Genomic DNA, 27,912 nt, shown 5'->3' on the forward strand with positions numbered 1-27,912 from the left:
CTTTCAGCCCAGCATTTCTCATGATGTACTCTGCAAAGAAGTTAAATAAGCAGGGTGACAATATACAGCCTTGACATATTCCTTTTCCTATTTGGAACCAGTCTGTTGTTCCATGTCCAGTTCTAACTGTTGCTTCCTGACCTGCATATAGGTTTCTCAAGAGGCAAGTCAGGTGGTCTGGTATGCCCCCATATCTTTCAGAATTTTCCACAGTTTATTGTGATCCACACAGTCAAAGGCTTTGGCATAGTCAATAAAGCAGAAATAGATGTTTTTCTGGAACTCTCTTGCTTTTTCAATGATCCAGTGGTTGTTGGCAATTTGAGCTCTGGTTCCTCTGCCTTTTCTAAAACCAGCTTGAACATCTGGAAGTTCACAGTTCACATATTGCTGAAGCCTGGCTTGGAGAATTTTAAGCATTACTTTACTAGCGTGTGAGATGAGTGCAATTGTGCGGTAGTTTGAGCATTCTTTGGCATTGATTTTCTTTAGGATTGGAGTGAAAATTGACCTTTACCAGTCTTGTGGCCACTGCTGAGTTTTCCAAATTTGCTGGCATATTGAGTGCAGCACTTTCACAGCATCATCTTTCAGGATTTGAAATAGCTCAGCCGGAATTCCATCACCTCCATTAGCTTTGTTCATAGTGATGCTTCCTAAGGCCCACTTGACTTCACATTCCAGGATGTCTGGCTCTAGGTGAGTGATCACACCATCGTGGTTATCCAGGCCATTAAGTCCTTTTTTGTACAGTTCTTCTGTGTATTCTTGCCACCTCTTAATATCTTCTGCTTCTGTTAGGTCCATACCATTTCTGTCCTTTATTGAGCCCATCTTTGCATGAAATGTTCCCTTGGTGTCTCTAATTTTCTTGAAGAGATCTCTAGTCTTTCCCATTCTGTTGTTTTCCTCTATTTCTTTGCATTGTTCGCTGAGGAAGGCTTTTTTATCCTTGATATTCTTTGGAACTCTGCATTCAAATGGGTACATCCTTACTTTTCTCCTTTGCTTTTCACTTCCCTTCTTTTCACAGCTGTTTGTAAGGCCTCCTCAGACAGCCATTTTGCTGTTTTGCATTTCTTTTTCTTAGGGGTGGTCTTGATTCCTGTCTCCTGTACAGTGTCACGAACCTCATTCCATAGTTCATCAGGCACTCTGTCTATCAGATCTAGTCCCTTAAATGTATTTCTCACTTCCACTGTATAGTCATGAGGGATTTGATTTAGGTCATACCTGAATGGTCTAGTGGTTTTCCCCACTTTCTTCAATTTCAGTCTGAATTTGGCAATAAGAAGTTCATGATCCGAGCCATACTCAGCTCCCGGTCTTGTTCACTTAGGAATGCAAGATGCATTGTAATGATGACCGGGTAGATAGTGAGCTCTCAAAATTGTGATAGTAAGGATGGATGTCAGGTGTTGCTCATCAGTTCAGATACTTTATGCAGAACCTATGCAGTTATTTGACTGCAGACTAGGACATTGCTACTGTCAGTTTATGTACAGTGATGCTTCTGGGAATAATTTAATCTGGACACAGAGAAACTGGGATAGTTCAGCTTTCTTTAGTTCTGTGTCAGAGGCAATAGTGAATAAGAAGGAAGGGGCAGAGTCTTAGTCACAACTCTAGGCCTTTTATAGCAGGCCGGGGTCCAGACCAGAAAAGTAAGAGTCCCCAAAGAGGCCAGAGTTCTGCTACATGGGCAGAAATGGCCAGGGAAACCTACTTACTCTCATCGGAGGTATGGGAGAGAAGGAAGGCGTTCTTAATCAGAGCTAGAACTCGTAGTCCTGGGTGTGCCGTGCTTAGTTGCTCAGTCATGCCCGACTCTTTGTGACCCCATGCACTGTATCCTGCCAGACTCCTCTGTCTATGGGGATTCTCCGGCAAAGAATACTGGAGGGAGTTGCCATGCCCTCTTCCAAAGGATCTCCCCAACCCAGGGATTGAACCCAGGTCTCCTGCTTTGCTGGCGGATTCTTTACCGACTGAGCCACCAGGGAAGCTCATGTAGTCCTATACCAGGAGGATTATTTCTACCTCTGGTAGAGAAGCACCAAACCGTGAATGTGCTATGGGAATGCATTTTCTTCATTAACAGGAGTATCATTACGGTAGATGCAGTTTATAAGATAACATGTCAGGGGCACTTCATTTCCCCTCTGTAAAAAGATACGCCCAATAATGTGACCCTGTATTTCTGTTATATAGAGACCTTGCAAATAAAAATTTAATTAGGAAGTTTTCCTCACTAACTTGACCCTACATTAGCACTGCTGCTGTTGTTTAGTCGCTCAGTCACGCCTGACTCTTTGCGACCCCATGGGCTGTAGCTGCCAGGCTTCTCTGTTTTTGGGATTTCCCAGGCAAGAATACTGAAATGGGTCGGCATTTCTTTCTCAAGGAGATCTTCCCAACCCAAGGATTGAACCCAAGTCTCCTGCACTGGCAGCAGATTCTTTACCACTGAGCTACTAGGGAAGCCCTATTAGATTATTTTTAGAAATCTACTTTCAATTTTGGAATAACTTTGGATTTACAGAAAAGCTGCAAAGATAATTCAGAGAGTTCTTGAATGTGTCACTCACGTTTCCCCCAGTGTTCACGTCTAACATTACTGTCATGTATTTGTCAAAACTAAGAAACCAAAATCGGTGCATTTACTGTTAAATTCAACACTTTGTTTGGATTTTACCCGATTTTTCACTAATGTTCTTTTTCTAGTCCAAGGCTCAGTTCAGTGTACCTCATTGCATTTAGTCATTGTGTCTCTATCCTTAGGCTCCTCTGGTCTGTGACAGGTTCTCAGACTTTCCACATTTTTTATGATTGGCGATTTTGAGGAGCACTGGTGAGTAATTTTGTAGACTGCCTCTCAATTGGGGTTTGTCTGAAGTCTTTCTCAGGATTAGACTCGGGTTGTGGTTTTTGAGGAAGAATGCTTTAGAGATGAAATGCCCTCTTCAGCATATCCTGTCTGGGGATATGACACTAACAAGACCTGTCGCTGGTGGTGTTAACCTTGATCGCTTGGTTAAGGTGGTATTTGCCAGGTTTCTGCACCATAAAGTGACTGTTTTCCTGTTTCCTTACCGTATTCTTTGGAAATGAGTCAGTTAAGTCCAGCCCACTCCTGGGGGAGGAGGAGTGAAGATTAAGCTCCACCTCCTAGAGGAGGTAGTATCTGCATATATTATTTGAAATTTTTCTGTAAAGGAAGACTTACTCTTTTTACCTGAATGTTTATTAATTGTCATTAATTTATATCAATATGAACTCGTATACTTTAGGTTATCATTCAGTACCATGCTATTTATTTATTGCTCAAATTGTTCCAGTTTTAGCTACTGGGAACTATTCCAGGTTGGGTTCTCTATCCCTTTGACATGTCCACGTCATTCTGCCACTTGAGCACTTCCTTACTTTCTGAAACTAGGAGATGTTCCAAGCTCGTCTTGTATTTTCCCTGCCCTTGCTCTTGAATCAGCATTTTCTTCAGGGGCCTTGGTTTTTTTCCTTGGAGAAACCAAGATCTGAGCATTGGGTGTATACATTGCTAGTAAGCCCTCAGCAGAGAGAGCTAGGAAATACACACATATGTGGACTAACCCACGTGTATGTACATATGTAAAATTATTCCTGTATATCCATCTGCATACACATTGAAGTAAACATGGATCCACGCTCTTGTCTCTGACTCTAATGCAGTACCACAGAGTTTATTCTAGCTTTCCCCCCTTACTTATCTGCAGTTCCTTCTCTGACAGCAAGAAACCTGCCTGTCACCATCCACCATAATAGATGGTGAGTTTCCTTATTTATTTAATTCTGTATACATGTGAAACAGGTTCAGAATTGTTAACCCATATTTCTCTGAGCAACAGATTTACTAACCAGGGTGCAGTGTTTATAGTTCCTTTTGTCTTTAGCAACATTTTCCAAGGTTACTTTGGTTTCACCTCACTTTCTTCAGTGAGTTTATGTCAAACATTTATATTAAGTTCATTTGTGACAGTCTGTACTCTGTCTTGGGATCCCTTGACATCCTTTTTGATTTTTGAAAAAATTATGTATATTAAGGTTCACTCTTTGTAAGGTATGTTCAGATGGTAAAGAATCTGCCTGCAATTCAGGAGACCTGGGTTCAATTCCTGGGTCAGGAGGATCCCCTGGAGAAGGGAATGGCAACCCACTCCAGTATTTTTGCCTGGAGAATTCTATGGATAGAGGAGCCTGGTGGGCTACAGTCCATGGGGTCACAAAGAGTCGGGCACAACTGAGCAACTAACACACACAAGATACAGTTTTTTTGGGTTTTGTCAAATACAGAAGTCATATATTTACCACCCTTGTACCATGTAGAACAGTTCCATCTCCCTAAAAATTTCCATGCGCCTTCCCTTCTAGTCAGTCACCTCCCGTCACGTTGGTTAACCTGTTTAATGCCACTTATCTGTTTTCTACACCTGGAGTTTTGCCTTTTCCAGAATGTCACATGAATGGAATCTTAAAATTTGTAGTTGTTCACTTAGCCAAAATGCATTTAAGGTTCATCCATATTGTTTCATGATCAGTAGCTTGTTCCTTTTTGTCACTGAATAATACTCCATTCTGTAGGTACATCAGAATTGGTTTATCCATCACCTGTTGAAAGACATCTTGGTTGCTTCCAATTTCAAGTCACTGGACCTTTATAGATAAAGCTGCTGTAAACACTTAAGGAAATTGCCATGCTGTGCAGCATTAGAGAATGGTCACGCATTTGAGATCAGAGGGGATCATTAATAATTGATAAAGATTCGGGCTGCAAAAAGTCAACTAATTATTGACTTATCTTTGTTTCACCTTACAATATGGCTGCTGTGTCTATAGTGTTAAATTTGGTGAGTATGTGATATAAGAGACAATCTTGTTTAAAAGGAGTTTGCCGTCTACTAGAGAAGGTAATGCACCCCACTCCAGTACTCTTGCCTGGAAACTCCCATGGACGGAGTAGCCTGGTGGGCTGCAGTCCATGTGGTCACTAAGAGTTAGACACGACCGAGCGACTTCACTTTCAGTTTTCACTTTCATGCATTGGAGAAGGAAATGGCAACCCACTCCAGTGCTCTTGCCTGGAGAATCCCAGGGACGGGGGAGCCTGGTGGGCTGCCGTCTATGGGGTCGCACAGAGTCAGACATGACTGAAGTGACTTAGCAGCAGCAGCAGCAGAGAAGGTAAGATTTTTGTGAGCCGGCCTATAGGTATAATCTGGGTTAGGTTCTGGTTTGTTGTGTCTGGTGGGATGGTAATAATAGTATTCAACTGATTAGTGCCTAAGTCTTAGTAAAGTCTTTATAAAGGCATAGAGAGGTCAATGCCATTAAAAGAATTTATCATTTACATTTCCCAAGAGAAGGGGACATGCCCTCATCACATGGGGCCCCAGGGAGAAGCACCAGGTTTGGTCAGGAGAGTAGAACAGGGAGGAAGCGTGGCCCAGAGCCTTTATGGTTTTCCTTTGCTCTACTCTGGGAAAGGCAAGGCAGGGCAGGGGAAGCGGCTTAGGATTGGCTGGTTTGAATAACTGCTTGAGTCTTAGGGTGCAGGGACTGTTCCTTGTGGTCTGGTACAGATGTCTGTCATCTGTCGATTTAGTGCCTGGGAAATACTAGCCTTGTGTGTGAGAATTAAAGGAGACAGTCTAGAACACGGGGTCTTGCTGGCAGGGGAGGCGTAAACAGTGCTGGCTGTTAGTCTGGCCCTGTGAGTAATGAATGCCAAATAGACAAATACAAGCTCTAAGAGATCACAGTACTAACACAGCCTTCCTACATGGTGCTCTCTCTGCCCACCAGTCGAATAATCTAATTCAGTGCGTTGCTGACTGATGACTTTGAAACAGGAATACAGCAGTGTATGAGATGAAGTCTTTGCCCACAAGGAGCTCATGATACGTCAAGAAAAACAGATGCATTCAGTCACACTGCCATGTGCCAGGCACTTGCTGGTCTCTGAAGACACAGGGCTTAACCTAAGAGATGGAAAACTCATAACCAGATGGAGTGCATTCCTCTCCTTATCAACATTAATATCTCATACAAAAATACATCCTCTCATTTTGCTCTATGTCTCCAAACCCCTTTCACTACCCCCCATACTCCACTTGTTTTCTGAATATCCTTTAGAGGAGCTTATTTTATGGATTTGAGTTTTCACTTTCTTGACAACTAAAAGGAAAGGCATATGACTGACAGATTTTCTTTTAAGGATCTGGAGCAGATATTTAAAAAACTCAAAGCTATGTTTAGGTAGTTGTCTTTTTACCATTGCATCTAAAAAGCAGTGGTGGGGGAAGGAGTACGGTCATATGTGTGTGACTGGATCAGGGGAGGAGGGGCTGTGGGGTGCTGTTGGGACTGTGAGGACTAGGGTTTGGGAGACTTGTTCCGCTGTTGGTTTTGTTGTTAACCTGAGCACTGGGGGCAGGCGTCTTCCTCTTTCTAAGCCTCATTTCCTCATTTACAGAGTGGGGTTGATGATCACCACTTTGTCTACCTATTTTATGTTCTCGTTAAGGATGACATGAGATAATAAGTATAAGACTTGAAGTACAGTATAAATGTTAGGTATATTATAATGTCTTATACATAAAACGGAAAGGCAATGGCACCCCACTCCAGTACTCTTGCCTGGAAAATCCCATGGACGGAGGAGCCTGGTGGGCTGCAGTCCATGGGGTCGCTAAGAGTCGGACACGACTGAGTGACTTCCCTTTCACTTTTCTCTTTCATGCATTGGAGAAGGCAATGGCAACCCACTCCAGCGTTCTTGCCTGGAGAATCCCAGGGACGGGGGAGCCTGGTGGGCTTCCGTCTATGGGGTCGCATAGAGTCAGACATGACTAAAGCGACTTAGCAGCAGTATACATAAAAAGCCTCAGAAAATATTGAGGGAATGAATGAACATATTTCTTTTTCCTTTTGTTTCTGACGTCAACTCCAAGGAATGAGAACTGAGCGACCTTGATCTTATTTTCTGAACTTCAGTAGTATTTATCATCTATAGCTGTAATTTAGTACTTATGTTCTTTCTTATATTTAGTGATTGTTTTGAGTGAGTTTTGGCACTTTAATGAGGGTATGTAAAGAGTATTTGTATATATTTCCTATCTCCTATGGAACCTAGAGTGAAAAGTACATTATAGGTACTTAATAAATATTTGTTGATTCATTGATACTGGTTCAGTGTTTAGGGTATCTATTATAAATAAACCCTTTGGGGACTAATTCTAAAGCAGAATATATGCACATGAGGGACAAGTTGGTGTACAGCCTGGGAGGCATCATCATAGAAACAATCTAAAGAAACAAACTTGGTACAAGGTCTGAGGGAGATCCTGATGAACTTAAAGACATTGTAGGTTTAATTTGGGAAACAAAAGAAGGGCTTACCTGATGGAGGTTAGAGGTCAGAATGAGAATGGTGTACTAGTCGGTGCATGCCCTGGTAGGACAGTCATAAAGGCCAAGTTGTTGAGATTTTAAGAGTCATTTTAAAATTGCAGTTATTCAGTGTAGCTATACCTCTGTCTCAGTCAAACAAGCAACCTTCAAACTTTGTTCAGAGGTGAGTCCTTGTCATTGTATAGAGTAGCTCTTCAAGGTTGAGACTTAATGCTTACGAAGCCTCTTGCTTCTGCAGAGCCAATCTCTTAGACTGCTGATGTCATTAATAATATAATCCATGTAGAGTGTCAGAGGTTTTTAGCAGTTTTGTAGCTCAGCTAAACAGATAGGCCAGGAATTAGCAGCTTTTTATGGAGATGTTTGGTTTACTTTCCTTCTGGAGGATGAAGAGGATTCCTGCTGTGTAGGGATTCTCACAGGCTGGGGGATGTGTGTGTGTGTGTCTTGCTGGCCTGAATGGTAGAGACTGTTTAAAGTGGAAAGAGGAGTCAGGTATTGGTATCAATAGGCCTGTTCTAGTAATGGCATGTCTCCCCTAAAGTAGGGTACCTGTCTGATCCAGAGGGCTTCCCAGGTGGCGCTAGTGGTAAAGAACCCACCTGCCAATGCAGGAGATGCCATAGACTCAGGTTCGATCCCTGGGTTGGAAAGATCTCCTGGAGAAGGAAATGGCAACCTACTCCAGTAATCTTGCCTGGAGAATCCCATGGACAGAGGAGCCTGGTGAGCTACAGTCCATAGGGTCGCAAAGAGTCAGACACGACTGAAGTAATTTAGCACGCAGCATGTCCGATCCAGGAATTATATCTGGCTGGCATGTTTCCTTCCTGTTTACCATGTTTACTAAACCTTCATGTTTAGTTAGTGAGTACTAGTTATATACTATTAAGTACTAGTCTGGATATTCTTACTGGCAAGCTGGGCAACACAATGCAGGTATGTTACCTGCTCTGGAGAATTTCAGTGCAGGACTCTTATACCTAACTAAGCATAAAAGTGGGTATGCTGCTGCTGCTGCTGCTAAGTTGCTTCAGTAGTGTCCGACTCTGTGCGACCCCATAGACGGAAGCCCACCAGGCTCCCCCTTCCCTGGGATTCTCCAGGCAAGAACGCTGGAGTGGGTTGCCATTTCCCTCTCCAATGCATGAAAGTGAAAAGTGAAAGGGAAGTCGCTCAGTTGTGTCCGACTCTTAGTGACCCCATGGACTGCAGCCCACCAGGCTTCTCCATCCGTGGGATTTTCCAGGCAAGAGTACTGGAGTGGGGTACCATTGACAATTATATAAATGTCCATCGACTGTGTTTATAAGATGTGGTAACTGTCTTCTGACTTTGAAGGACTGTTGTGTAAATCAGAGACCTGACTACTCAAGAATTAGCGTTAAGGTTGATAGGTAAAAGCTGGCAGGGGCGAATTCTGATGGAATGTGTGGAACGTGCTTATTTGTTCACAGATGGACTGCCTCAGGTCAAAACTCTGTTCCTCTGAACAGCAGAGCTGTTTTTTGTCTCTTGGCAGTTTGTAAAGGCAGTGCATGTGGCATGGACTGGCTGGGCCATCGGCGCATCTCCACCTTGGCACTTTCATTGGGAAAATTGGGAGAATTCTCTGTTGTAGTGGTGGGCTATTCTGTGTACTGTAGGATGGTTAGCTGCAACCCCAGCCTACCACTAGATGCCAGTAGCACCCACTTCGCCCCCAGTTGTGGCACTCAAGAATGTGTGTGTGTGTGTGTGTGCACGCTTAGTTGCTCAGTCGTGTCCGACTCTTTGCAACCCCACAGACTGTAGCCCAACTGTCCGTGGGATTTTCCAGGCAAGAGTACTAGAGTGTGTAGCCATTCCCTTCTCCAGGGGAATCATCCCGACTCAGGGATGCAACCCGGGTCTATTGCATTGCAGGCAGAGTCTTTACCACTGAGCCACAAGGAAGCCTCCCAAAATGTCTCTAGACAATGCCAAAATTTCTGTGAAAGGCAAAACCTCCCCAGTGTAGAACCTCTGGGTCAGGTAAACAAGTTAAGGTGCTTCAGAACTCTAGCAGTTTAAACTTTGTTTTGCTTTGCAAGTGAATTCTGCAGCATAATTTTTTCAGCAAGTAAGAACTGGTTAGAGGACCTACATACCTGGAGTTGTGATATTCAGTTACTTTCCAATTCAGGGAGTCTTTTTGGGTTGGAAGGTTGTCAGAATCTGCTGGGTGGTGGTGGTGAGCTTGGAATATACAGGATGTTCCCTAACCAGGGTATACTCCTGGGAGAAGGCTATGAGATGAAAGGAGAAGATTAGACAAGGTTGTAGTAAAGACACCTGAATGAGAGACCAGCGAGTGGGAAGGGAGCGGATGTCGATTAGCCATTACAGCTTGGTCAGCTGTGGTCAAGCAAGGTTCTCTTCCTGACCCTTTTCCTTCCCTCTGAGAGCCTGGACTGTTCTGTGGTGGAGGAGGAAGGCATGCCCATGCAACTTAACAAGCTTGAATCTTGGTTCCCCCATTTACTAGTTTTGATCTGACATGTTTCTTAACTTTGTTTCCTATTACATGTTTATTTCATTTTTTAAAAATTATGGTAAAATATGCATAACATAAGGTTTACCACTTTAACCAATTTTCCCCCTGCTACTTATTTATCTCATAGCTGGGAGTGTGAACCTTCTGACGGCCTTCATCCAGCTTCCCCCTCCTCCCACCCTTTGGCCTGTGATAACCGCAGATCTGATCTCTTTCTATGAGTTTGTCTGTTTTTGAAGTATAATTGACCTGCAACTCTAGGTTAGTTCTTGTTACACAACACAGTGATTCAGTATCTCTATACATTTCGAAATGATCACTGTGAGAAGTCTGGTTGTGATATGTCACCATACAAAGGTATCAGTCATTGACCATACAAAGGTACCACACGGCTACCGACTCTATTCCCCACATTGTACGTTTCATATCCATGACCCCTGTATTTTGCAACTGGAAATTTGTACTTCTTAATCTCCCTCACTGATGTCTCTCCTCCTCGACCTCCACCCCTCTGGCAATAAACTGTTTGTGCCCTGTGACTGTCTTTTTTTTTTTTATTATGTTCATTCTTTTTTGTGTTTTTTAGATTCCACATTTAAGTGAAGTCATACAAATTTGTTGTTCTCTGTCTGGTTTATTTCATTTGGGGCAACAGCCCTAGGTGCATCTGTCTTACTGCAAATGGCAAGAGTTCGTTCTTTTTAATGACTGAATGATATTCCATTGTATATATGTGCCGCATCTTCATTCATTCGTATTATTCATTCATCTATTGTTGAACACTTAAGTTGCCATTTTAGCTGTTTTTAAGTGTACAGTTCGGTGGCATTAAGTGCATTCACATTGTTGTACAGCCATCACCACCATTCACCTCCAGAACTTTTTCATCTGGCAGGACTGAAACTCTATCCATTAAAAAATAACTCCTCTTTTCCCCTCCCCCTTATCCCCTGGTAACCCCCATTCTGGTTTCTGTCTGTGAGCTTGACTACTCTTGGTACCTTGTATAAGGGAAATCACATAGTATTTGTCCTTTTGTGCTGAGCTTATTTCACTCGGCATATTTTCAAGCTTCCTCCATGCTGTAGCTTGTGTCAGATTTTCCATTTTAAGGCTTAGCAATATTCCATTGTATGTGTATGCCACGTTTTCTTTATCCATTCATCTGTCAGTAGAGGTTTAGGTTGCTTCCACTTTTCCGCTGCTGTGAATAATGATGCCTTTTTTTTTTTCCATTTAAAAATGGCAACAAATAATGCTTCTCTCGTTCTGTGTGTAGAGGCTCCTTGTGGAGTGCTGGGCGTTGGCACATGGTAAGTGACGCTTCCTTCTTTTCACCTATTTCCATGCCAGCTTCTCTCCTTTTGCTTCTTTTAGGTCTCCCTCCTGGTACTGGTAATCCAGCCGAAGCAGGGGCTAATGGATTTTTTTTTCCTGCAAGTTAAAGTCCCTTGCAAGACTGACATCTGCAATCACTGTCCTCTGAACTCTTTGTGTTATTTCAAGACTAGTCAGTCTCTGAAAATTGAAGTTGATTTTGAGGTTGCCTTAAGTGCTCAGGTTCTCTTAAATGGCTCTGAGAGTCCTTCACTAAGCTCATTGTCACATTTTTTCCCCAAGATAATTTGTTCTAAAACCTTGCTAGTGGCAGCTTGTTGTACCCAGAGTCCTGAGGTCCCTTCATCAAAGGTTTTGATTCATTTGTCATTCAAAAGACTACTGATAGCCTGAGGGTGAGTGTCAGATACACTTGGTGAATTTCATTGCTTTGTTCTTTGACTCCTTTCTTTAAACACCCAGGCTCCCTCCCTGTGTGGGAAGAAATATTTTTGGCTGGCCCTTTTCTGTCTGTACTATGCCATCTGTCACAAGGGTCATTGCTCAGAGGCTCGCTTCTTCCCTGCTGGGAGCAGGTGGTCAAAACCAACGGCTATTGACAGGGTCGGGTTGGAGCAGCTTATCGGTGTGCCCTCAAAGCTGTGTGTATAGTTGTTATCGTCAGAGGAATACGAGAAGGCCTTACTTTGGGGTGTTTTTTGCCTTAAAGAGTAAGAAAGGCAAATATGATCCTAAATTGTTAGTTAATTCCTATAGTCCAGCTGCTTATCCACTGTCCTCTTTTATGCGTCTGCCTCTCTCCACTCAACTGGTCCTGAGTTCTAAGACTGCTTCCTGAGTCAACCTACAGAGTACAGAGAAAGTACATCCATGAAAATTGTGGACAATATAATTAAACTGATTTCACACCTTAAATGTAAGAGGTGACATCCTGATCCGTGTTCAACCAAAATAAAATACCCCTGAAATCTTCCAGTGCTTCTGGGTTGGTAAAGACCTTAGTTTTAAAGTCTTATTTAAAGAGTGTGTGCTTCCAACCACTCAGGATTCTGGGCCTGACTCACGGGAGAGCCGGCCCAGTGCTGAGTCACTTAGCCAACTTCATTCATTGATCATGTGCTTATGCACAGCTTGGTTGCAAGGTGGGAGAGAACTACTATTTTCAAATGTTCCTTCCTGAGGTAGCATGGTCCAGAAGTGAACCGAGAGACAGGATGCTAGGGTTCTATTCTTGGCTCAGCTGTGCACCTTCAGCAAGAGACAGCCCTGTCCCCACCCCCACCCCACTGTGTCAATGTGGGAAGATCAGAGAAATAGGTAAAACCAGCAAGACAGATAAAGTGGAAGCCTTTTTTTTAATATAAAATGGTTTTCCCAGCAAGATGACGAGGCCGTATGGCCCCCTGCCCCGTGACTCCTGGTTCACCAGGCTTTGCTCAAGTTATTTACCATAGCCTCCACTTTTAAGATAAGGAGGAATTTCTCCTCCAAGATAAACCCTAGCATTCTTAGTCTCTGTTCTTTTTCCACCGGTCATGCTTCTTTCCCACAGGACTCACTGGATTGTGCTTCGGTGCATTCAGCTGTTTTAAAAGGCACAAACAATTGTTTCTGTTAAGTGGGGGAAATTAAGAAGCGTTTCCGGAGTAAGTTCGTCCTAGGTGTGTGGGGTCAGGCTACTGAAATCACCTTGAACTGGCTTCTTTGGAGACCCCTCGTTCCCCTCTAGGTCTACTGTTTGCATAACGATTCTCTCTAGCTTGTGTCCTCTTATGTCAGTCTCAGTCCTCGACTTATACCTTTCGCCTCTTCTGATCCCTGGAAAAGTAAAACCTTTTCTACCTCGGCCTTAGGTACTATGTACTCCTTGTCATCCTAACCTCGATATAATAGTATCTCTAAACTTTGCCCACAGAATTCTTGTGTTTTTAATATGAAATTGTTTAAGAATACAGAAAAACATAGAAAATAATTTAATATTTGCTTTAAGTCTTTTTTTGAATGTAAGAAATCGTGGGTTCATTTGAAGCCCAGAAGCACTGTGTGCAGCCCCCAACTCTTTTGAACAGGCTTTGCAGAGTGCGTCCTCCCTGCGGGCTTGCCTTCCACAACCTGTATTCATTATTCTGTTTCCTCAAGTGCTTTCACAGCTCGCTCCCCATCCCTTGCTGTGACCTTGGGCAAATTGCTTTACCTCTCTGAGCTTTATCTTTCTCTTCGGTAAAATGAGAATAACAGCAGCACCTACCTTTGCCAAGTTATTTTGAGAATCAAATGCAGTAATATATGTGGAAGTAGTTTGTACAGCTCCGTGTTACGTGTTGCACCAGTCATCATTATAGAGAACCCACAGCAGTGTTTTCCAAGGCTGTGCGTGAGGGAGCTGTGGGAAGGGAGATGCCAAAGGAAATGGTGTATCAGAATCCCCAGGGGCTTTTTCAAACTGTAACCTATCTATCTTACCCTTGGATGTGTTTACATACATATATACATATACATAGATAATAGTTAGAAATACATTGAAGGTACAGGCCAAGGGGAAATCATCTCTATATTCCCTATCATTTTCAAGGTTCTCAGCTATTTTCTAACCTGTTGCTTTGCCATGGAATGTCTGTTTAAGAAAATCAATTTCTTAGTCTCTCTTTGCTTAAAAATCATATTTTCAATAAGAATCTTCATCAACTGTTTGGCTAAGGAGGTTTGCTTTTACCAATATGCTTTGGAAAATTTCTGTTACTGATCTTTATGACCCCAGAATACATTCTTCTCTCCTTTGTTTTTTTCTATCTCCTGCTGAATGTAGTCTGAAGAGAGTTCTGGTAAAAGTTAAGGATGCCTCAGCAGTTCCTTATTGGAGAAGGAAATGGCAACCCACTCCAGTGTTTTTGCCTGGAGAATCCCAGAGACGGGGGAGCCTGGTGGGCTGCTGTCTGTGGGGTCGCACAGAGTCGGACACGACTGAAGAGACCTAGCAGCAACAGCAGCAGCAGCAGCTGTTGATAATGTGTGATAGCACATTATCTGAAGATAGTCAGGTGTAATTACTGTTTAATCATTTCTGTAACACTGTGTAGATTTCTCTGTGTAGATCCTGGTTGGTGCTTATTGTCTCTTAGCCTTCCATGTTTACTCATTTGATTTTAATTATGGTACCTTGACCAGGAGATCCAACCAGCCCATCCTAAAGGAGATCAGTCCTGGGTGTTCTTTGGAAGGACTAATGCTAAAGCTGAAACTCCAATACTTTGGCCACCTCATGCAAAGAGTTGACTCATTGGAAAAGACTCTGATGCTGGGAGGGATTGGGGGCAGGAGGAGAAGGGGACGACAGACGATGAGATGGCTGGATGGCATCACCGACTCGATGGACGTGAGTTTGAGTGAACTCCGGGAGATGGTGATGGACAGGGAGGCCTCGTGTGCTGCGATTCATGGGGTCGAAAAGAGTCGGACACGACTGAGCGACTGAACTGAACTGAACCCTGACCCAAACTAGAGAAGGGATATTTGGATGAAGATATTCCTTATAATTGCTTTGAAGAACTATTCAGTTTTATTATTTAAAATATTTAATGTTCAAGTGTAGAAATTAAAAATGCTTATACTCTAGAACCTAGTATTTGAACTCCTAAGTATATATACCCAAGAGACTTTTTCATATGAATGCATGGCAGCCAGGACAAGAATGTTTATGGTTGTTGATAATAGTATGACATTTTTGGAAACAAAGTTTCGTCAATAGAAGAGTAGATAGATTGTGGTATAGTCAACAATGGACCACTACTATGAAACTGAGAATATGCATGAATTAGAGGAAAATATGTCAAAGGTAGGGCTTCCCTAGTGGCTCAGTGGTAAAGAATCCACCTGCAATGTAGGAGAAGCAGGTTCTTTCCTTTGGTCGGGAAGATCCCCTGAGGAAGGAAATGGCAACCCATTCCAGTATTCTTGCCTGGAAAATCCCATGGACAGAGGAGCCTGGCTGACTATAGTCCATGGGGTTGCAAAAGACTCAGACATGACTTAGCAAATAAGCAACAATGTCAGAAGGAATAAATGTCAGCCTTAATAGGAAATGGGATAATGCAAGTTTCAGGTTATGGTCAATATTTTGGATTTATACAAAGTTTTAGAACATACACAATAATCCTTTATGTTATATTGGATATATGTTACATTGGATACTTTATGGTAATAGTACAAAAATAATATAAAATAATAAATTTCAGAACAGTGCAGAACAGTCCTTTGTAATGGGTACATTGTTTATGTGGTAATAATATAAAATAAAGTGCAAGAATTTGAGAAACACCTAATTCAAAATAGTGGTTGCCTTTGAGAAGGAAAGAGAGGAATTATATAGGAAAAATCACACATGGCGCTTCTGTTGTATCTGTAAAGTTCTGTTACTATCTGTGTGGTTTTTTAAAAAATATTTACTTATTTTTTATGGCTGTGCTGTGTCTGTGTTGCTGCATGAGGGCTTGCTTTAGTTGCAGTGACCAGGGGCTTCTCTCTAGTTGTGGTGTGTGGCCTGCTCCTTCCTGGTGGTGACTTCTTGTTGCAGAGCATGAACTCTATCGAGTATGGGCTCAGTGGTTGCGGCACATGGGCTTAGCTGCCCTGCGGCATGTGGAATCTTCCTGGACCAGGGACCGAACCTGTGTCTCAGGAGTTCTTAACCGCTGTACATCAGGGAAGTCCATATCTGTTTTTTTTTTTAATACCTGAAATGAGTCAACTGTAATAAGAATTCAAAATGTACGTCTTAGTTTGTTTAGGTTGCTGTAACAAAAATATCATTGTCTAGGTGATTTGTAAACAACCAATACTTACTTCTCAGTTCTGGAGTCTAGGAAGTACAAGGTCAAGTTGCTCGCAGATTCAAGTCTGACCTTGCTTCCTGGTTCATAGAAGGTTGTCTTTTTCACTGTGACTTCACATGGCAGGAAGGGCAAGGGAGCTCTCTGGGGTTTCTTTTATAAGGGACTCTTATCTTTTGTAATTCAACATACAAATTTTTGGAGGACACAAATATTCTATAGAAACATATATAGACTATGACCCCCAACTTTGTAAAATTATGGACAAAGGAAAGAACATTTAAGGATTTAACAGTCATTCATATCTAGATGATTTTCATTTTTAATATTTTTCTGTACTTTTCAAGTTTTCCAGCGGGAAAAGTGATAATAAATACTATTTATTTAATATTTATTTATGAGATCACAGAATATCAAAATAAGACAGTAAGGTAGTATTGACAGCCACTCACAGTCTTTTCTCCAGTCGACTGAGAGTATTTTTCAGTTACCTTAACTAGCTGTAATTTTCAAACACTTTAATTTGACGAGTGCTTTACTGTTCTCTTTGCTTTATGTTTTTCTTTAAAATAAAAATTAAGTTTACAGGAAAAAAACGGATTTTTAAAGACAAAGGATGCTATTTAATATTATGTAAAATCATGTTAAGGCAAATAATGATTTTCAAAGACTGACAGCATAATTAACAAATTGATTACTTCCTAGTTAGAAGAAATTCTCATGGGATTGAAGATGGTCTGGATCAGACTACAGAGAAATAAACTTAATTTTAATTTTTTATTCTTCTTTTCTCTTTGTCTTGCCCCTAGGACTTCATATTTCACATTCATAGAACAAACTTCCTTTTCTTCTCAACTTAGATATTACTTTTATAGGAAATCCTGCGTCTACCCCACCCACACCCATCTGCCCCTCATTCTGGGTTAGGTGGATCCCTAGTACCTTATCCTTAAGACTGTTGTCACTGCACTGTAATTGGCTGATAATCTGTCTCTACTGAAATTTAAACTCCATAAGGATAGGATACAGATATTTTGTTCATTGTTCAATTAATCCCTGGTATCTAGCACAATGTCCAGCTCATAGAAAGCACTGGTAATGCTTGAATTAAAGAGTAAACTGAATGAACCAATTAATGCAAAGGTCACAGCTGAAGGGAACATTCTGGAAACTGAACCATTTGATAAACTATATTTTCTGCTCATAGGTACAAGAGAAGTCATTAGATTGAGTAATAAGAATTCCAGAATTTTCTCTGGAACTTTTAAGTGGAGAAGTGAAAAGCTAGAATTTCAAATGCTGGTGCCTTACTTGAATTAATGAATGAGGAAGTACTGAAATGAAGAAAGTATACCTGGGATTGAAATAAATAAATGAGTTTTTAAAGTTTTATTTCATTGCTCCTTCATCTTATCTGATTTTAAATGTTATTTTCAGACCTCGCTATAAGCAGTATGCTTTAGTTCTTTAGTCATCATTCGTTTTATAAAAACTTCTTATTGCAATATAGCATGTGTATAGAAAACGGCAGAAACCATGACTACATACTTGATAAGTTTTCAGCGAACATGCCTGTGAAACTGAAGTCTCCGCCCGCCTCCACCTTTCCACAGCGCAGCTGCTGTCCTGAGTATTCATCTCTTTACTAATACAGTTTCTATAGACTGCCTCAGCCTATCATATTTCCATTACTGTCAGGAGTCAGTCAGCCTGTCGGGCTCAATGATTCAAAGCTGTTACCATCGCCCACCTTGTAGTCTGAATGAAGGCCACTTCAGCCCAAAGGCGATGCTTCATTTCATTAACAACAAGTGCCACATTCCCAAACCGTCACTTCCTTTTATCACAGAACTCTTGGACTATGGGTATGTGGAAAGGTAGTTAATGAAAAATTAGTTATATAGTTGGTTTGAGCCCTAGTTCTCTTGAATATTGACAATCTCAAGACATATGGATGCATTATTTTAAAGGTATTAGAATCAATTTGCTTCTCAGTATGGCTGTTGTCTTAAGACAAAAACCTGGAGGTTATTCTCTCATAAATGCCATAATTATCTGATGTCCTATTGTATTCCTCTTCATGGGCCAAGCACAGGGCAAAGTGTTTGGAGGATGCAATGATTCGTAAGTGTACTCTTTGCGCTTGAGGCGCTTATGATTAGGTAGGGGAAAAGAAACAGAAACATAAAACTTAAAATTGTACTTTAGGAGTGATATGCTGAGGGGAGAGCGGGACTGTTTTTGACTAGAGGGAATATGCCCAGCAAAAGGAGTGGCACAACCACAGGTATGGGAATGGAAAAATACAGGAGTGAGGAGTGGTTTATGAAGCATGGGATGCAAGCAGAGAATGTCTATTAATAGGCTATAAAGGGCCCTGAGTGCTCATTTAAGGATTTGAAATTTTAATCAAAATCAGTGGAGAGTCTGAAAAGCAGTGGAGAATGAGAATCTGAAGGTTTCTGAGCAGAAGACCATCAAACCTAAACGTCATACCAGTTTGAGAGTATATCTACCAGTTTAGAATTACCATACTGTCCAGAGGTTGTATGGGTCGTGCTTTAAGGGTTAGTCAGATTCGTTTATCCTCAGTGAGGTGGTTAACAAGACTTAAGGCACTGTAACAGCCGTGAACAATTTTCTACTTTAATTTTCCTACAGGATTTTTGCTAATCTCATCATCTCTGCGTAGATAAGAGAGAGAACTTTGAACATCTTGGGGAAAAGCATAAAATTAATTTTTGTTAGTGCATTACAAATGAGATTAGAAATAACAGTTCTTATCTTGTTATCACTGTGCTTGTCCCATTGTAATGTTCTTTTCCTGAACGAGAAGCATCAACCTACAGAAAAGCACACTGAATGTTGAGTTAAGTCCTGGCTCTGCTCCCTGCTCTCTTTGTGACCCTGAAGGCATCATTTAACTTCTATGAGCCCATCTTGGGGTGTAGTTGTAGGATTTCATTTGAAAAAATAGCATTACGAAAGCATTACTAACAGTATTGAGATACATGTTCCTGTGCTATATATTTGGTGATGATATTTATAAATACTTCTGAAAAGACTGTCCACATCAAGTCCACAGTGCTTAAAGCAGTGTGTTGTCATAGAGAAGCGCTGGGGTAGAAAGCAGAAGCGCGGAGTCCCAGCCCACACCCTGCCACTTGTAATTCAGGTGTAACTGCTTTTGTAAGCTACCCTGCTTTTGTCTTAAGGCACCATCAAAACAAAACAGAACAGCAGCAAAGCCTGCGAGAACAAAACACACTTAACTCCAAAAGACTTAAATGAGTAATGTACGTCTTCACTGCATGCTTCTTAAAGAGGTTATCAAAGTGTGTGTTGGCCATTAAACTGCTAGACTTCCTAAAGAGTATTCTTTAGCCACTCAATATAGTAAGTCCTATCTCCTCTTTTTTTTCTGTCCCCAAACTTCCCATCTGCACTGACAGCTGTCTCCAGTTCAGTTCAGTTGCTCAGTCGTGTCCGACTCTTTGTGACCCCATGAACCGCAGCACGCCAGGCCTCCCTGTCCATCACCAACTCCCGGAGTCCACCCAAACCCATGCCCACTGAGTCGCTGATGCCATCCGACCATCTTATCCTCTGTCATCCCCTTCTCCTCCTGCCCTCAATCTTTCCCAGCATCAGGGTCTTTTCCAATGAGTCCACTCTTCACATCAGGTGGCCAAAGTATTGGAGTTTCAGCTTCAACATCAGTCCTTCCAATGAACACCCAGGACTGATCTCCTTTAGGATGGACTGGTTGAATCTCCTTGCAGTCCAAGGGACTCTCAAGAGTCTTCACCAGCACCACAGTTCAAAAGCATCAATTCTTCTGTGCTCAGCTTTCTTTATAGTCCAACTCTCACATCCGTACCTGACTACTGGAAAAACCATAGCCTTGACTAGACAGACCTTTGTTAACAAAGTGATGTCTCCGCTTTTCAATATGCTATCTAGGTTGGTCATAACTTTCCTTCCAAGAAGCAAGCGTCTTTTAATTCCATGGCTGCAGTCACCATCTGCAGTGATTTTGGAGCCCAGAAAAATAAAGTCAGCCATGTTTCCACTGTTTCACCATCCATCTGCCATGAAGTGATGGGACTGGATGCCATGATCTTCGTTTTCTGAATGTTGAGCTTTAAGCCAACTTTTTCACTCCTCTTTCACTTTCATCAAGAGGCTCTTTAGTTCTTCTTCACTTTCTGCCATAAGGGTGGTGTCATCTGCATATCTGAGGTTATTGATAGTTCTCTCGGCAATCTTGATTCCAACTTGTGCTTCCTCCAGCCCAGTGTTTCTCATGATGTACTCTGCATAGAAGTTAAATAAGCAGGGTGACAATATACAGCCTTGACGTACTCCTTTACCTATTTGGAACCAGTCTGTTGTTCCATGTCCAGTTCTAACTGTTGCTTTCTCTCCAGTAGCAGCCACGTTCTCAGGGTTTTCCTTCGTGACCTCTTTATCATCACCATCATCATCATTATTATTTAAAGAGTTTTCCCCTTTCCCTTCTTACCCATTGTTCTCTTTGGCATACAGAAGATAGCTAGTTTTAACAGATAAGGAATTCTCCCTCTTTTGAAATGGATAAGTGTGTGTATGTGCACGCGTGTGTGCTGTCGTGTCTGCCTCTTTTGTGACCCCCATGGACTATAGCCCAACAGTCTTCTCTGTTCATGGAATTTTCCAAGCAAGAATACGGAGTAGGTTGCCATTTCCTACTCCAGAGGACCTTCTCATCCCAGGGATCGAATCTGCATCTCTTCCATCTCCTGCATTGGCAAGCAGATTCTTTAATACCTTCTCCCTGTGACACTGGCAGTTTGAATCCAGTCAAGTCAGTTGGTCTTTCTAACCTCAAATACCTTTTCTGTGAAATTTGATCTAGCAATATTTGCTCCTTTAACCTCACTAGTGAGACTGAGATGAGGTAAAGGAAAGAAAATGCTCTGTAAATGTTATAGCCCATACAAATATGAGGTTGCATTAATTTGTAGCCTCCACAACTGTTTGCAGAGATTGTCCCTCTGTCAGCTCAGTCTCCTAGGATTCTTGACAAGTCTAAAATCTTGTTCAGGAAAGTCTATCCTGGTTTTAATTGTGGCTGACCACTCTGGATTGTTAGCTACAATGATTTAGCAGTTCACAGGCAGGCGACTGTGTATTGGGGTATTGACATTTGTATAACAGGACTTCTGGAGCTCTGGGCAGATACCCTCCCATCTTCTCTTCATGGTAACCCTGTGAGGTGGGTTTCGTTACCCCATGGTTGAAGCTGTGTCTCAGACCCTTCTGTTGTGTGTGTGTCTCCCTGCTTGTAGTCACCGTGTCTGAGAGCCACAGCAGCTACTTGGGTGACCTGTCTTCCCTTCCCCCGTAGAACCTCACGGAAGTGTGAGCCTTGCTTCTGGGTTTGGTAAGTAGGTGATCTAGTAACCGTGTAATGGGTCTGCCTGGGTATTATTGATTTTTTTTTTAATTTATGTTTTATTTTTAAGTCTAGGATAATTACAATATTGTGATGGTTTTTTTCCATATATTAACATGAATTGGCCATCAGCATACATATGTCCCCTCCCTCTTGAACCTCTCTCCCAGCCTCCTCCTCCTCCCACCCCTCTAGGTTGTCAAGAGGACCAGCTTTGGGTTCCCTACGTCGTGCAGCAAGCTCCCACTGGCTTTCTAGTTCACATGTGGTAATGTGTATGTTAGTGATTGATTCTGCAAGTGAAGAGCAAAAACCATAGGTGGTGCCCATGTTCCAACCTCTGAGCAAGGCTTTGGTGTTCAGTGTTACTTGGATGCCCTAGGTCTGACCCAGTTGAGGTGTTAACCTTTTTTTGACCAGTGAAGCAACATGTGAGTTGCCTGCGTAGCTGTCTGTTCTTGTGTTGCCATTAGAAGTCTTCCTCCTGTTTGTAGAACTTCTTTGGAGTAGGCAAGTACTTGACCTTAGTCTACAGGGGAAACCCTGTGGGCTTTGGAAGGGGGCTCTTCCCATATGACCTTGGGAATTCATATTTTTTATATAAGTCTTACTTTCTTCACTTGTGAAATGAAACTGTCAATACCTGCTTAATTTGGTGTTGTGAGAATTACACGTAATGTTTATAAAATGCCTGACAATGTTATAGTAATCACTATAGACATTGCACCAACCTTGCATACAGGCATATAACCACATTCGTATATTTCTGCGTGTCCATATCAAGTGAACTTTATTAGTAAACAATCACTGTCCATTGCTGTTAGAGATGTCCATTGAATTCTGGAGTTGATAGAGACTCAATCATTGTTTTGGTTAATAGCTTTAGAGCCATCTTGACACTCTGCAGAAATGTCTTTAAGGTGACGTGGGTGGAGCGAGGGTGGGCTCCAGGCTCACTGCATTCTTCAATCAGAACAGAGATGCTTTTGTCTGTATTATATATTGACATTTCATCTAAGATTTCACTTGAGAAAGACCTCTACTGCCTGAAAACAAACATGCTTTAAAGTTTTCATCCAACTTTCTCCCATCCAGTGTGGAAATTTACTTTGCAGTATGGCTGCCAGATAATGACTTAGGAGAATGTGTTCTGATGTCAGTTTTCTAAGCTGTAAGCTTTCCAGTGCTTGCCATATAGTAGATACCCAAGAAGTGCTTATTGAATGAATGAATGGTTATGGTAAGGATCAGCCAAATAGTTCTTGACCTCTTTTTAGCCTCTGTGTTCATTCCTTTATTCAACACATAATTATTTGATGATAGATATTGAATCAGGACACAGTTCTTTCTGATTTAAGCCTCTGTACATTTAGAATTTTCGTAATTCTCTCAGAGAAGCCAACTTTGCTTAGCCTGTCAGAGTCCAGGGTAGCTAATTAGTCTATTTTTATGAAAGCGGAGCTGAAAGGGATCTCAGAAGAGGTACAGAGAAGGGGACAAAGTGCTGGTAACAAGAAGTAGTATAGTGAAATGATTAAGAACACAGACCCTGACGCCAGACAGCTTGGGTTTGAAAACCATTCTGTGATCTTGGGCAAATTACTTAATCTCTGTGCTTCAGTAATATGGGATAGTAATAATAACTACCTCACAGGATTATAGGAATAATCAAAAGAATTATTGTAAAAGCTCTTAGAGCTGTGCCTAGAGCATGTAGTAAATACTCCATATTAACTATTATTATTGTTAATATTATGATTATCATTTATTTATTGAGACCTACTTCACATTTATCATCTCATTTAACCCTCAAATGAGGAAATGAAGGCTCCACAATATTGTGTAATTTTCCCAAGGTCAATTAGCTGGCAAATTGCAGAGCCAGCTCTAGAAATCATTTCACACATTTCCGTTCTTTTATAAATAAGACCAAAGCTTGGATTGATTTATTAAAGGCCATACGGCTGGTCAGTGACAATGTCTGAATTATAATATCAGTTTCTTAAGCTTGGCCTCAAATTGTATCTCCGTTGCGGTGTAGTAAAGATCTTGATCTGATGTCTTAATTAAAAAAAAAACTTTATGGCAGTGTTGATGTCAGCTGTCTAGCTGACATAACCATGCCCACAACTATGGTTTTGACTGCAAATCATCAGGTTTTACAGAAGCGTATGGGTGAAGGTCTTACCAGTAGAAAACAGAAACCTCATAATAATCATTATAGTCAAATGCTGTATTTTGAAGATGGAAAAGTCAAAGCTAGCTATAAAATATCATGACTTAATTTCTGAATTCTGAATGCAATGAAAAAAGGTATATGCCGATGAAAGTAATGTAACCCTGTGATGTTTTGTTATCATAGTCCATATCTTAATCCTCATTTGTGAAAGGTAAGTCCAGTAAGCGTTTCCACCATCTCCTCCTCTGGCAAGAGTGAAACCATCTTCATTCCTCACTTAAACTTGGCAAACCTGTCCCTGGCTGTTTGTGGTCTGTGATGTAGTAGAGAGTATGTACAGCTTGCCTAAATTGTGCACAGCACATTTGGATTTTTTTGTATCAACTGAAAAGTGAACATTTTTAGGTTAGGTTTCATATCACAGATTACCCACCAAAAATGAATATCTACAATGATGGCATCTTGGTTCAGCAGGATTTATGCAATGATTTGCTAAAACTGTTTTGAATTTTTACTTATTTTATGAAGCTTGTGTGGAATGGAAAAAATTAAACTGATGATACAGATCATATCGAGAGCTAATATTTACTTTACCCATTCTACGTGTTAGACACTGTATTAACCCCTGTGTTTTCTTTGTCACAGTAGTAGGTCTCATAGTCATTATGTAGTAGAGGCAGAGTTTAAAACTGTTGGATTTTCGGTCAGAAGCAGTGAATCTCTACCCCAAATCATGTATTCAGTGGACTTAAGCTGATGAACTGTATCTATTAATAATAGTAAAGGGAAAAAGCAACATTAAGTATGAGATTTGTGGGCTTCCCAGGTGGTGCTAGTGGTAAAGAACCTGCCCGCCAATGCAGGAGGTGTAAGAGATGCAGGTTCAATCCCTGGGTTGGGAGGATCCCCTAGAGAAGGGCATGGCATCCCACTCCAGTGTTCTTGCCTGGAGAATCTGGTGGACAGAGGAGCCTGGCAGGCTACAGTCCATAGGGTCACAAAGAGTTGGACACGACTGAGTGACTGAGTGCACACGTGAGATTTGTTGATTTCCTCAGTTATAATTAGGAATTTTATAATGTTTGTGTGTGTACGGCTACTTCCTTGCTCCACTCCAACCTGCTCCAACCAGGTTCCTTCATATGGAGGGGTTTTCCTGTTCCCACCACGCCCGGTAGATCTTTATGGGAGATGGTATAAAGTGAACATTTCTCATCCAAGCTCTGGAGTTGTACTGAGAAGCCTGCCTTAGATACTTGAGATAAAATATGGCTGCTTAAACACTTTGGTCTTCCCTTGGAGTAGGAATGCCTGTTAACTGAGATTTCTTTCCTCATTGTTAAGCATATGTCAGTAGTTTAGTTCTCTGGAATACGTGGAGACAATCTAGTGGAAAATAAGACAACATCTGCTCTCTTTACACAACGGCGTGGTGATGGGAGATAGGGACCACTAGTTGAGAGGGGAGTCTCAATATTAGTGCGAAAAAAATTCATAGGATACTGAGGGCAAAATCTAGTGCATGTTGGAATTGAGGCAAAAAGAAGTAGAGAAGCACAGATCACCAAATGCTTTTTTGGTTACAAAGCAATAGGCAAGAAAAATTGTTTGCCTCAAATAACTTGCATCAGGAGACTTGTGAAGAGGATGGCAATAGACAAGAGGGCGACAACCACAGTCTACAAAGGGATGGGAAGGCGACGGCTCCGGTACCTTGTGGAATGAACTAGAGGAACAGGGAAGGACAGTTAAATTTGAGAAAAAGAAAGCTGGTGTTGGGGACCAGGTGATAAAATTGAGGGAAAATGTGACCTGCAGTGTCAGCAGAGCCAGGGAGATGGAAGTCTAATGACCTCTTGCTTGGGCTATTTATTGAGAAGCAGATGGAAGGCTAGGCTTGATAGTTGTATGGCTACATAGACAAGGAGGAAGTCTGACTTCATTTTGGGCTGATGGGACCTGCTCAGAGGAACTTTTGGTTCCATTTAAAATCGTTATAATCATGGGTTTTGACTTCATTTAAAAGCATTTTTAGATCAAAATATTCAAGTACTCAAAGTCTAAGTGTTTCACATGTACCTCCTGATAGAGTTACTTACTTATGGCGGTTAATCTTAAGTTTATATCCATATTAGGCCTCTTTCAAAATATTCTATAAACAAGATCTTGGGTGTCTGAGGGAAGACAGATGTAAATCAGCCAAGAGTGACTCTCCTACGAGGATTAGGAGAGACCACTTTTTGAGAATCATAGTCAAATAGCTCAGCTTTGGGAAAGTTGGGTGGGTGTGAGGCTTAAGAAGAACAAACTTTGAAGTGGCTTCACAAGGTAGAAAACCTGTGAGACAGAAGAATGCACAGGGCAGCTGTCAGTTAGCATGGGTGCCGACGTTCACCGGGGGTGGGGATGGGTCAGAAGACATTTTAGGAGGGAAAGCCAGATTATTATGTTATCAAGAAAGGCTTAGGATTGCAATGTTTTCTGTTTCAAATGAGTAAAATAAAGATTTGACAAAATTGCTTTTATTTCAATGTCTAGAATTGTTATAGGATTTTCCAAAATGAAATCTGTAAGTGACAAAGGAGAAAATTGGCCGCGTAGCATCTAGTTGCCATTGGAGGAAGGGGGGGTCCAGGGAGTGGGGACAGTGTAAACTCTGTCCATCTGGCGCTTTTCTCTCTTCTCCTGTGATAAGAGTCGCCCACCTTCCTCCCAGTGCAGAGCTGCTCCTCTGGCTCATTCCAAGTGAGCTATATATCAACTTGCAAAGACTGGCTGGCAGTCCTCAGAGTCTAGCTATAGTTCTGTCCCAAGCTGCTTCTCTCCTTTCAGCTCTCGTCCCTAAGTCTTTCCCTTGAACTTCAGAACCACATATCTACTGGCTCTTCAGAGCCTCCATGTGGATGTACCAAAGCAACTGAAACTCCCCATGTTGAAAAGTGAAGTCATAATCTTAAGCCCAGAGCTGTGCATCACGTCTTATTCCCTGTCTCTGAATTTTACTACCTTGCATCCATTGCCCTTGGCAAAAACCTGGGCCTCTTTCTTAATTTTCCTTCTGCCTTACCTCCCACTTCGGTTAGGTGACCTTCCATTCTGTGCATAACCCCTATTGCTGCTGCCTGGTTCAGGCCTTCGTTTTCTCTCAGCTGAGCTGCTTCAGCAGTCTTCTACCTGATCGTCTTCACTCTGATCTTACCCCGCCTCCACCTCTTCTCCCCGCTGCCTGCCTCATTCTTTGCACTGTAGCTGGAATAATCTTCCTACAGTGTAACTTTGATCAAGTCATTTAACCTCAGAATCTTCATATTGCGTTTGGGATAAAATCAAAACCATTTCACATGATCATGATTTTGCCTCCCCGATAGACACCCATTTACCTGTTGTTAGTTTTCTAAAGTCCAGTTACACTGAACTCTTAGGCAGTACCTAAGGGACCTGATCTCCCTTGTCTGTGGTCTGTATATGCTATTTTTCTTCCTACAAAGCTGTAACCATTTTCCTGCCATCTTCTACTTGACCAGCTTTGGGCTTTAGCTAAGATGTCACTCATTGCAGGAAACCTTCCCTGATCTCTCTGAACTAGATTAGCTGTCTTGCTTGTGTATGTCTATGGAAGCCTGTTGGATTTATCTTATTCTACTTTGCTGTTTACTTGTCTTCTGCCTCTGAAGACTTTAAAGGTCCCTGAAGACAAGGAGCTATGTTGATCGGCAGTATAGTTTCTGGCATATAATAGGGGTATAGTAAATGTTTCAGGTTTTTTCTCTTTAAAAATGGTAAAATATACAAAATATGAAACTTTCCTTTTTAACCATTTAAGCGTACAATTCAGTAGACTTGAGTTTATTCACTTTGTTGTGCAACTATCACTTCTATCCATCTTCAGAACTTTTTTGTCATCCCAACCTGAAACTCTCTACTCATTAAACAATAACCCCCTTGCTTCCTCCCACTAGCTCCTCGTAACCACTGTTCTGCTTTTTGTCTCTATGCGTTTGATTATAGGTACCGAATATTAAGTGGAATCATACAATATTTGTCCTTTCGTGTCTAGTTTATTTTACTTAGCATACTGACGTCAAGGTTCATTCTTGCTGTGGCATATGTCAGAATTTCCTTCCTTTTTAAGGCTGAATAACATGCCATTGTATGTCTATAGCCCATTTTG

General features: G+C 41.6%; 1 protein-coding gene across 1 annotated transcript in view; it reads left to right on the forward strand.

The window, feature by feature from the left end:
• SCN8A (sodium channel, voltage gated, type VIII, alpha subunit) overlaps positions 1 to 27,912 on the forward strand; it is a 193,806-nt gene that overhangs the window by 32,503 nt on the left and 133,391 nt on the right. The gene's annotated exons all lie outside the window — the stretch shown is intronic.

The sequence above is a fragment of the Bison bison genome, unplaced genomic scaffold (genome assembly GCF_000754665.1).
Source record: "Bison bison bison isolate TAMUID 2011002044 unplaced genomic scaffold, Bison_UMD1.0 scf7180017864383, whole genome shotgun sequence".
Taxonomy (NCBI): Eukaryota; Metazoa; Chordata; class Mammalia; order Artiodactyla; family Bovidae; genus Bison; species Bison bison.